Genomic DNA, 12,129 nt, shown 5'->3' with positions numbered 1-12,129 from the left:
AAACTCTAAATCATAAACCCTAAACTCTTGAATAAATCCTAAACCCTTGGTAAATCCCAAACACTTGGATAAATTCTAAATCCTAGAGTTTATGATTTATCCACGGGTTTAGAGTTTATCCAAGGGTTTCAGGTTTAGTATTTAGGGTTTAGGGTTTAATATTTAGAATTTAGGGTTTAGTGTTTTACTGACTGTGTTAAAAATATTTTCCTAAATAAATCCAAAGATTTAGGATTTATCCAAGGGTTTAAGGTTTACCAAGGATTTAGGGTTTATGATTTAAGGTTTAGGGTTTAGTGTTTTGCTGACGGTATTTTAAATATAAAACTTTTTTTGCGATTACTATTATTTTCTATTTATTTTTTATTTTAAAAACATAGTAAAATTTGATAATATTTTGTTTCTTTTATAAAAAGATAATAAATATGAAATAACGAAATTTTATTGGTTGGGTGAACCTAAAAGTTCTCTCATTCAACTTGAACCTAATATTTCTCAACTTCGAATGGTTGACACTTGTTTCTGCTGCTGACGACGTTAAAAGCTATTGAACTTGTGATGATGTGTCCAATTCGTTGGATAATCTGTCACACAACTATACCAACACTAAAACAATAAGTTGTTTTAGGTCGAGACTAAAGAAAAGATACAGAATGTAAAAACTATTTTCTACAAGAATATTTACTCTTTTTTTGAAACTAAAATACAAGAATATTTACTTTCTACAAGAATATTTACCTATTCATATAATAATGAATTACCATGCATCTTTCTTATTTCGACCACATTTAGCAATGGGATGATCTAATCTCCGCCGTTAATGATAAGCCGCTTTGCCCTTTTCGATTACTCTTTTGTTCGATTGCTTTTAACTGAAGCAACATCAGTTCTCAACTTTAGAAACCCCTTAAACTGTTTGCAACAAGTAGACAAGAGCAAAAGAGATTCTCACCATAGTATGTTTCTTCTGTACACAGAAACTCATCTCTGTAAGGGTTGTTTTGATTTTCTCCAATACATCTATGGCTAACCTATCTGTTATGAATCTTATCTGCCTGTCTAATACTTTCTGAACCAGTTCATACAGAAAAAACATGGTTAACATGAATATATAACCATCTTGAAACAGAGTACATAAGGACAAGACTGTTCAGTTACCTCTGTCTCAAACAAACCGGAGAGATCGAGAAACGATGACATTCTGATCAACTCAAAGGCATTGATGACGGTTGGTGAATAAGGCCTCTTCTCTTCTTCAGATACCTTCACCATCGGAACCAAAAAGGCAACACTTTTGAGGAAGGCAATGCACATGATCAAGATTCATAAGAACCAAGGAAACATTTTCTTACATCTTCTTGAATTGAGGATGCAACATATTCATCGTCGCTATTGGAAGGAGTGTAGTCATGATTGAACCAATCATTAGCCTTAATATCTGCGATTGTCATCCTTGTTATTGGATTTGGATCAAGCATTCTCTTGATCATGGTTTTGGCACCCGGTGATAGCCATCTAGGTATTGGAAGGTCCCCTTTGAATATCTGAAATGGCAACAAACAGGTTTGAGTATGTTTCTTCAAACATAAACTATTGATCAAACACATACTTTGACTCTGATTCGCTAAAAGACTTACAAATTAAAAAAATTGTAAGAACACCATTTATATTTAGCAAAAAAAAAAATTACTGAAAACAGAGGGAAGAAATAAAAGCAGTACATTACGGCAAAGAACCGCGAGATCTGCATCATCAAAAGGGAGACATCCCGTAAGGATAACTACAAGATCACTCCACATGACCATATATCTGATGCTGCACCATCATAGCCCTTGTTGGTCAGGACCTCGGGTGCGACATAGTTTGGACTTCCACATGTTGTATGTAGCAACCCATCTTCCTAACATGTCAAACCCCAAAACATGTTGGACACGTTGATTCCTATAATGCTGATGTAAATAGGTTTAGAATATTTGGCAAATTAATACCCTAAAATGCTGAGGTAGAGCACTAAGGCCAAAATCGGTGATCTTAATATGCCCATTTCCATCAAGAAGAACATTCTCTAGCTGGAGCAAGTGACATTAGATATCAGAACATGTCACTGATAATACTCTGATGGGTCAACAAAACTTGTAAACACAGACATTGAGGTCTCTGTGGAAAACTCCCTTGTTATGACAGTAGCTGACTCCATCAATCAACTGCTGAAACAATGTTCTTCCTTCAGTTTCTGAAAGCTTTCCTTTGGAGAACTGAGAATGATTAGAGTATATATTTGGAAACTAACCATTTTGGTTAACTAAAACAGAACTGTCACTGTAGCAATAAATATCTCTTACAATTCTGTCAAATAAGTCTCCTCCAGTGACACATTTAAGGACCATGTAGATCTTGGTTTTGCTAGCTAGGACCTGCAAGTCGACCACCAAGACTTGGAATATCAATGACATTAAAATATGTTTAGGTATTAAATTAAGAAAAAAACATAGGAAACCACAAATTATCAGTAAATTTTCATCAACCACAAAACGTAGACCAAGTCTATGATGATTCAACGTTCAGAACCAATTATGTGGGTTACTTCCAAGAAAAGTAATCGTTGATCTCGAAGAATCTACCTTGTCGCTTATTAACAAATTCGAAGTCAACAATAATGTAATCCATGCAATAAGAATTGGATATAGGTTTCAAAAAAATAAAATAAGAATTGGATATATCAAAATGGGTTTCACGAATTTTGAATTTATTAAAATTTTATGACATTCCAAGATATGAGGCAGTTGTGAAGATTGTCAATATCATTAATCAAAATTAAACTGTCAACTTTTAGGACCTACAGTATAATACGTCACTAAATATATCGTCACCCAAGTAATGACCAAAACTCAAGCGGAAAAGCTATTTCATAAACATAAAAAATAATTAAGTAATGATACCTTAGCGTGGCTATTTAGCAACGGGAATGAATGAAGACATTCAGGAGAGATATTAATAAATAAGTACAATCTATAATCAACTGATCATAAAACGACTTTTTAAAGATACTACTTCATAATTTCTGACCACACATATTGCCAAAAAAACATAGTCTTCTGACCACACACACAAAATAAAATACTTCTTCACAGGTAAACAAACAAATTTTTAAATTTTCGCCAAAATTTAATCATTAATAAGAAAAATAGTGGAGGGTCGGTTTCGGTACAGCCTTTTATTACATGGTTAAACTATTCACACAATTTGATACCCAGTTAACTTCTGATCGAATTTAGATTTCCTTAAGCATATTGAATAAAATTATTTTATGCCACGAGATAAAATTTCAACCACACGTTTATCCACAAAAAGAAAACAATTACCTCAGTTATCCTACGCTATTTCAATATTTTTTGGACAGTCATTTTTGTTTTATTAAAGACTGCTATTTAAAATAGCCGATTGTGAATATGATTGCCATGTCATCATTCAAATCATCAATATTTTGGGCCCGACCTAATAATTAAATTGGTCAGGTGGTCATCAAATCCATCGTCAAGCCAACTAATGATCCGGACTCAGGCTAGGAAGGAAATGGATTATACGTTAAGTGTGGCTATTTAGCAACGTGAAAAGAGATTTTACGTGTTTATGAACTAATAATATATTAGAAAATGGTTATAATTAAAAAAATCAAATAATCAAAATGACTTTTCAAGAAAGTTACACTTCCACGCAAGGAAACAAAAAAAGATTCACAGGTTTAATGTTAAATCGTCGTCAAAAAATTCCAACTATCGTTTTGATAATTGAGAATGTTATTGAATCATTTCTACCATTACTAAGGAGTTCAAACACAACTAACCGTAACAGTATTGCAACAATTAATTACCTCATGTAATCTTACCTCATGTAATCTGACGATGTTTGGGTGCCTTAACACTTTCAGTGTCCGGATCTCTCTCTTTATCTGACAAAACCGTGAGTGGATTAAAGACTTGAAATCGACCATTACACATATTATAGCTCTCGAAGAAACAAGAAACAAAAGAGAACCTGAAAAGAGACGTTAAGACGTTTGATGCTAGACTTGTCGATGATTTTGACAGCGAAGGATTGGCCGGGAAAGGTTTCAGAAAAAAAAAGGATTGGCCGGGAACGATATCTGTAGCGAGTTTGACTTTTGCAAAAATGGAAACTTCTATGGTGATTTTTTTTGTAAATAGGATAAACTATTTACGATGTTGTTTTTTATCTACTCCATGTCTATTTCATTTCTAGAAAACATGATTAAAAACATTTTCTATTTTTCCAAGACTGATTTTATTTTATAGAAATTAAATGGATTTTGAGGATTTTGGGGGACTTTAGTAGGATTTTGAGGATTTTGGTTGGTGGGGATTTTAAAATATATTAGATTTTAGGAATTTTAAAATTATTTAAATGGTGTATAATAATTTTAGAGAGAACCCATTTAACCCATATGTATTCCTAACAGCGTCTCCATACACCAGTAGTACTTGTACCAATAAGAATTATCTGTTTTGAAAATTACCAAAGGATAATTCGGTTTTATACATTACAAAAAAAACAGAATGCTAAATAGTTCAATATGTACATTCGGTTTTATACATATCCTAAGTTAGATTTTCATTTTTTCCAATATATATATATATATATATATATGTATTTGTCATATATTTCAAATTTTATTTTCTGTTAAAATGAGAAAAATTACTGAAAAAGTTTCAATTTTTTTGTTAAGCGTTTTGATTTCAATTTTTTTCTTTTTTATTCATTTCAAATATTTCTAAAGATTAAACTAAAAACAATAAAAAATTAACTTCTAAAATCTTCAAATACCACTATAAAATTGGCATTTAATTCTACTGATTAAGATTTAATTATAAATTATCTCTTAAATCTTTTCAAATCCAACCTGATAGGTATTATTGATAAAATCCCTAATTTTCAATAAGCTGAAATTATATGGAATATATACAAATAATTTATCCAATAAACTGAGATTTTTTGTAATTTTCATGATTGCCATCGATCGATGTCACAGAGTGTGCATCGGTCGACATGTATATTTCTGTGTCGATCTCAAATGCTGGTCGATATGGTTATCGCGGGTGAAATCTCTAAAGTGTTTCAAAATGTTCCAAAACCAACATTTTTCTCAAATCACTCCTAAACCGGTAAATATGCTATCTAAACTCCAAAACATAATAAATATATTCTAAAACTCATATATACCACGACTGAAATCAAGTAAAATCCATGGTATATCAACTCCCCCAGACTTACCATTTTCCTTGTCTTCAAGCAAAACCAAAGGGTAATCTCTCTGAAAGAGGTTTGAAAACAATAGGGACTCAAAAGATTTTAAAAACTCAGTCATGATCTCTCTAGTAGTGCAAATCAAATCATAAACATCCTAACTTTTGAAGCACATTATACAATATTCTGGTATAGCAACCAAGTTCTCCTAGTCAACAACTTAGCTAATCATGTCTGACAATCCCCTCTACTAACCTCATTTCTTGCATAAAATAAAAGTGTATGTTTTACCTTGGGAGTATCGATCAAGAAACACAGGGATTCAACTCAAGCAAGTTTCTGAACACATGCAGTCTTCTCTGATCTATTTCGCCCCTCTATTCTCTTCTCTGAATCTCTTATTAGTTTCAACTTCAATGAATTTTGATGCTGATGCAGGCCATCTATTTCATCTCCTTGACATTTGTTGCATTTTTAACTCATGCATTTTGCCAAAGTGTAGCGAATAATGGGGTCATATGTAATTTATCTACCCCTCATTTCCACAATGTGTGATCATCCCTGAAATTTAAAATAATGGGGTCTTAGGTAATGTACCTACCCCTCTGTCTCTCAAGAAATCCTCTCAATCTTTTCTTTATAAACTTAGATCTTTGAGATGCCGAAGAGAGAGAAGGAAGAGAACCAGAAACACACAGATTTTTACCTTCCACATTCGCAGGAGGATTCTGATCCCCTGTATACCAAGCCCCAAGACAAGCAATTCAAGTCAATATTAGGTTGGAGGTCTACTTTGGTTCCTTCAAACACTCTCAGTAAGTGCAAACATAGTTGATAGGTTGATCAACTTTAGTATCTCTAGTACTTCTGCAGCATTAAACTTTAGACTGGTTTAAAAAGTGGTTAGATGACAAGTAATAAATCGAAATAAATCATCATCCCCTTCTTGACTCAATAAAAACTTTTTGAAAAATATTTTAAATAAGACTCATAAAGTAGATAATTATTAGTAATCCCCGCAGACATAAATTAAATTGTCCCTAGTGTAAACAGTCGGAGTTTTAAAACATAAAGTATAAGTGCGAAATTAATAAGTTAGAACGTTATACCTGACCGCTACCATATCGATCGATGTCATTGAGTGCATGTCGATCGTGGCTAATGTGGTGAAGTCGAACGATGTCGACTGGGTCGCGTCGGTCGATAGAGATGGCAGACGTCTACTCAGATCTATTTTTTAATACATGCATAAAGAATACAAACGAAAAATATATACTAGTAATGAATAAACCAAATTAAAATTACATAGTAGTGGGTTGCCTCCCACTCAACACTTTGTTATAGTCATTTAGCTTGACTTTGGAGGTTGATTGGCTAGTGAGGTGAGAGCAGCCGCTTGTTTGGTAACAAGCGTCCACTTCATCCCTGCTTGATCTGGACCGTGTTGCAATGAGACTTCTTGTGGTGTCATCTACTCTACTCCATCTCTCATTCATCTTTGATGCTTCATCTGATAGTATCTGTAGACTCTCCTCAAATTGCTCAATGTGAAACTGATGTTTTCCAAGCTTGTCATAAGCATACTCTGATAGTTCTTTCATTTCCTCTTGCATAGAGTCAAACATCACCTTTTTGTCATGTTCAAGTTTCTCGTGGACTGGTGGTGACTTTGCGTCGGTCGATGGTGTTTCATGTATGTCGCTCAATGGTGATTCCTGCATGTCGATCGATGTGGATGGTGGCTTGCCAATCGATGTGTATGTCGTAGGACGAATTGCAAATTGCCTCTGAATAGATTTTACCTCTTTCTACATGCTCTCCATGCATGCTTGCAAAGTACTGATGCTATTGTTGAATGGGAAGTATATCTCATCAAACTTTTTGTAGTACCCATCCTCTGAATGTCCTAAGGCTTCATAGATCTCTGCTACTATCTTGTCAACCTCTACTTTGTTGTAGGTATCTTATTTAGGTTGGGTTACAGTTTCTGCTGGTGTATCAGTTCCATCCATCTAGCTCTTCTTCCTCCATCTTTGTGTCAGCACAAAGCGCCTGTCGATCGATGCTTGACAAGCAGTGTCGATCGATGGTGTCGTTGTCGCCCTATCCGCGCTATGTTTGCATCCTAGCTATGTCTTGCCTCATCTCCTTCATACATGTAGTCAACCAACTAATGCTATCATTCAATAGATAGTAGATTACATCAAGCTTGTAGTCAAACAATCTCATTGAATCTTTCAAATCTGCTAGTCTCGCGTCGATCGATGTGCTGAGAGTATATCGATCGATTGCGATTCTTTCTGTTGAAACTCTTCTTTTTCGCATAGCAAATCTAATTCATTTTGCATCAACTCGCTCCTTTTGGTTGTCCAGTTGATGTTGTTGTTGAGTGTGCAGTAGTTTTCATCAAGTTTCTTCTTGAGAGCTTCTTCTTCTCATTTTTGAGCTCCTCTGATGCCGGAGAACATCTCATTGATTTCATATTTATTGTATAGCTATGGTCCTGCTTGACGAATGGTGAGTAGTTCAGCTTTCTGGAAGACAAATGTAGGTGTGCTCTGTAAGTGTAGCTCTTTCCAAAACATCTCTAATGTGTTCCTTAGATATAGGAATGACTTTTCCATCAGTAGCTTGTGCATATCCATGCTCATATCTGTAGATATCATACTCATAACGTGCCTCTCAAATGAATTGTCTGTTTCAAGATAGATCAAAAGCTCGAATTCCAGATTCTAAGTGCATGTCGGTCGATGGTGAGGTTTAACTGTCGATTGATTTCCTGATGGTATATGTGGGTTATGGCTGGATGCCGATATCAATTAATGGCCTTCTGTTGCTGTCGATCGATGGATGAGTTTTATGTTTCTTCTGATGAAAGAATGATGTATCAACTCCATAGACTTTTTCAAATGGTTGTATTGATTCTGTTTTGTAGTCATGTGTGACATTGGAAGAGTCATAACATCGCTTCTTGATTGTGTCTTTCGGATCATAGTAGTCATTCTATCGAATCAATGGAATCAGTGTCGATCGATTGGGCGTGGTGCTTATCGATCGATTGTGGAGAGGTTTCTGGATTATGTTGTCTGAACATGCCATCTTTCTCATCTCTTTGTTGCTTGAAAGTACACAATTCATCCAGAATTAGATAACCATACTCTGATTCATATTGTGTTTTTACCTCGGATATGGATAGTGGGTAAGTGTTGATCGATGCGTATGTGCCGGTATCGACCGATTTTCTTTTGTTGATGTCGATTGTGTTGCCATTAATCTTGGCGAGCGATGTTCCTTCATTCGATGTGTGGGAATGAAGGTTGAATCTAGCTTCTTCCATGAGGAGATGGTGATACTCAATAGCTTCTTCTTCTCTATAATCTTCATCATTTTCATCACATCTGGTGTCTGATAGTGCAATTTCATAGATTAGGGTGCTGTCGATCTACGTTGAGTAGATGCTATCGATCGTCGGTGGTAGGTTAAGGTCGATCGATTTTCAGGGTAGAGACGTGTCTATCGATGAATTATCTGATGTATCGGTTGATGTCTACATCTGAACATGTGTATCGATCGATTCCACCGTATTGATACCGATATATTCGGTCGTCTGAGAATCAAACTCATCTGCACAATAGCACATTACGACAAGTTTCTGATCATCTATAGCTTCTTTCCAGGACGTATGTGGCTTGACAACTCTGACTGGATCATAGTGAGTCTTCGGATCAATGAGTGTCAGACAAAATTGGTTTGTCTGCAAGTTTCAAACAGCTCCTACAGTAGCTAAGAAAGCTCTTCCAAGCCAATAGAGAAGAGTTCCAATTAAGCTTCATGTCAAGGACATGGAAGTCAAGTGGAATTAGGGCATTACCAATCTGCACCTCGAGGTCTCTGATGATTCCTTATGACTTCCTTTGAGAACAGTCCACAAAAGTGAATGATTCCTTTGAAGGTTCTATCTTCAGACCTACCTTCCTCTGATCTGCCATAACCTTAGGTATAATGCTGACTGATGCTCCTGTGTCAAACAATGCATGTGGGAATTCAATACCTTTCACCATGTATGGTATTGCAAACTCCCCAGGATCACTCTACTTCTTCAGTGTGATTCTCTCCTTCATGTTACCTCTGACCTGATGAAACATCTCTTTGATATCCTCTTCTGTCTCCTTAGTTTCTCTAAAGAACATTCACAATCTGTGTGTAAAGTATGCTTCCTTAACAGGTCTCTCTTCTGGAATCCTTAGAACTCTCTTTCTGAAGTTTTCCAACTCATTTGCATTATCTCTTCTTTTATAGTGCTTGGGAACCTTCTAATTCCTTTTTCTTAAATTTCTCCCTGCACTTTCTTTTTCTACCTCCATAGGCTTTAATGTATCCTATCACGTTTGGTAAGCTTTCTGAAGGTTGGGTTGGGGTTTGAGTGCATTAATTTGGGCCATGTCTATCTTTGGTAACCGCACTTGGTATATAAGTGGTGCGCGTCGATCGTTGTCAGACTGCTCTTGTCGATCAATGACGGGCTCCGTGTGTCGATCGATAACCGGTTCTGGGTGTCGATCGATGAAGGGTTCGGGTGAGTGAGGGTGTCTAGATGCAAACTTCTCGTGGATCATAATCTGGACTGGTTTGCTCGTGACAGTAGACTTTGTCGACTCCGTCGATCGATGTGGGGGTTTGAACATCGATCGATAGTCATCATCCAATGAGAACCCCCGATACTCATGGCACTCTCTACTTCAAAGTGGTCCTCATAAAGTCTTTCATGCTTCGCCACTTGCCAGAAATCGTATGGTATTCAAGTGGTGTCTCATTACCTCTTCCTCTCTCCCTTTTACTAAAGCTTCATGCCTCCTAATAGCCTCTCTTGTCTGAATCACTTGTGTCTCCAATTTCTTCATATGAGTGCTCAAGGTGTCAAACTTTGCATTTAGACTATTGTAGGCAGCATCTATATTTCCATTAAAATACACAATAAACTTTTGCTGACATTATAAAACCGAATCAAGCATTGCTTCAATCTTGCACTCCTTAGTAGGGGGTGGTGTATTCTGATAGGAAGAGTTTCCAGAGCTCGTGTTGTTGCTGTAGTTGATGTTGTTGTAGGGCTTTTGGTACTGTAAATTCTGGTTGTATTTGCTTCTTTGACTGTTGCCATAGAAGTTCATGTTTCCACTCTTGTTTTCAGACCTCTGGAATCCAGTGCCACTGATAAAATTCACATCCTCCTATACATATCTCTCCTCATCAATCTCTACAGCTTCTACATCTTCTGCAAAGCTAACTTGCTTCTTAAGAAGCCTATGAAAACTATCCAGTTTGGCTCTCACATCGTCCATCTGCTCCTTTCCAAGGGCATATGCCAATGTTTTCCTCTCGTAATCAGTGTTCTTGGTGTTGTTGCTAGATGCCAAGTTCTCTATAAGTCTCACAACCTCTTCTGGATTTCTGGTGTTGAAGTTTCCTTCACTAGCTGTGTCTGGAGTTGTCTGATATGCCAGATCTAAACCTCTGAAGAAAGTTCTAAGCAGCTCAACTTGGTTGAATCCATGGTGTGGACAATCTCTCTGATAAGACCTGAAGTGAACCCAACAGTTCCTTAAAGACTCTGTAGGCTCATGCGCGAATGTAGCAATCTTGCTCCTTAAACCCTCTACGTGCGCCTCATCAAAGAAATTACGCAGGAATACGTTTTTGATATCTGCCCAGGATGTAAGAGATCTTGGTGGTAACTGTTTAATCCATTGCAAAGCTTCTCCAGTAAGAGAGTACTTGAAGAGCTTGCAAAGTAGGTAGTCAGCAGGGACTCTAATGGCTTTAATAGCATAAATAAGATCCTCGAACCTCTCCAGGTGGTCCATATGATGCTCATGGGATGTCCCACTGTAGGGTGTCTGTCCCACGAGTGTTTAGTATTGAGGATTCACCTCAAAATCAACCCTCTGTATGTCTGGAAGATGAATAGCAAATATGTTGGCGTAGAATTGATTTGGACGGTTATAGTTAGCCAATGATTTGTTACGAGTAGCTTCTTCTGCAGCTTGAGCAGCTTTAATTTTTTAGATCAGGGATTGCAACCCCTCTGATTGTCTACACTATGGCCTGCTACATTGCGCATCTGACCTTCCTGGTCACACAGGTTCCCATTCTTGTCTTGCATAAGAATCATAGTCACAACCATGCCTCGCAGCTCAGTATCGATTGATGCGCTATGTGAAATATCGGTCGGTATCTGAGAAGTATCGGTCGATGTGAGTGAGTTAGTGTTGGTCGGCGGTTGCTGAAACTCGGTATACGGTTGTTGATCAGAAACGGTCGATGCACTAGTAGTGGCGTCGACCGATGTATAACGTTTCTCTTTGCGGATTTAATGTTCCAAAGATGCGGGATCAGTAGACAGCAGTGTTTTGTTCTTGTTGCGTCTTTTTATACTGGGCATGTACCTGAAAAGCCAAGAAATAAAAAAATTTATCAGTTTCAGACAGTAAGTAAAAACCTAGACTTAAAAAAAATCTAATGGCGATCAAAGTTCCCTGGTAATGGCGCCAAATTTTGATAGCTTGCTCAAATTACCCTAGAGCAACAATTACTCTCATCAAATGAGGTCAAGTTTTAGTACTTAGGTATCAAACCCACAAGGAGTTGGGGCACACACTAGATCTTATTAAACTAAGTTAGATTAAAGATTGAAAGACTGTAAATTACAAGTAAACTAAAGTTGTGATGATGAAGGCGCTAGACTTAGGGTTTTTATTCAGGTAATCAGGATTATAATGATATATATGCTATATAAGCTGCTTGCATGATATTAAAGAACTCAACAATAACAATAACAATAACAATAACAATAACAATAACAATAACAAT

General features: G+C 36.5%; 1 pseudogene; it reads right to left on the bottom strand.

The window, feature by feature from the left end:
• Nucleotides 1-738: 738 nt before the first annotated feature.
• LOC108856601 (CBL-interacting serine/threonine-protein kinase 17-like) lies at nucleotides 739-6,983 on the bottom strand (annotated as a pseudogene).
• Nucleotides 6,984-12,129: the final 5,146 nt, after the last annotated feature.

Source organism: Raphanus sativus, chromosome 1, assembly GCF_000801105.2.
Source record: "Raphanus sativus cultivar WK10039 chromosome 1, ASM80110v3, whole genome shotgun sequence".
Lineage (NCBI taxonomy): Eukaryota > Viridiplantae > Streptophyta > Magnoliopsida > Brassicales > Brassicaceae > Raphanus > Raphanus sativus.
This window is presented reverse-complemented; position numbering and strand designations above follow the sequence as displayed.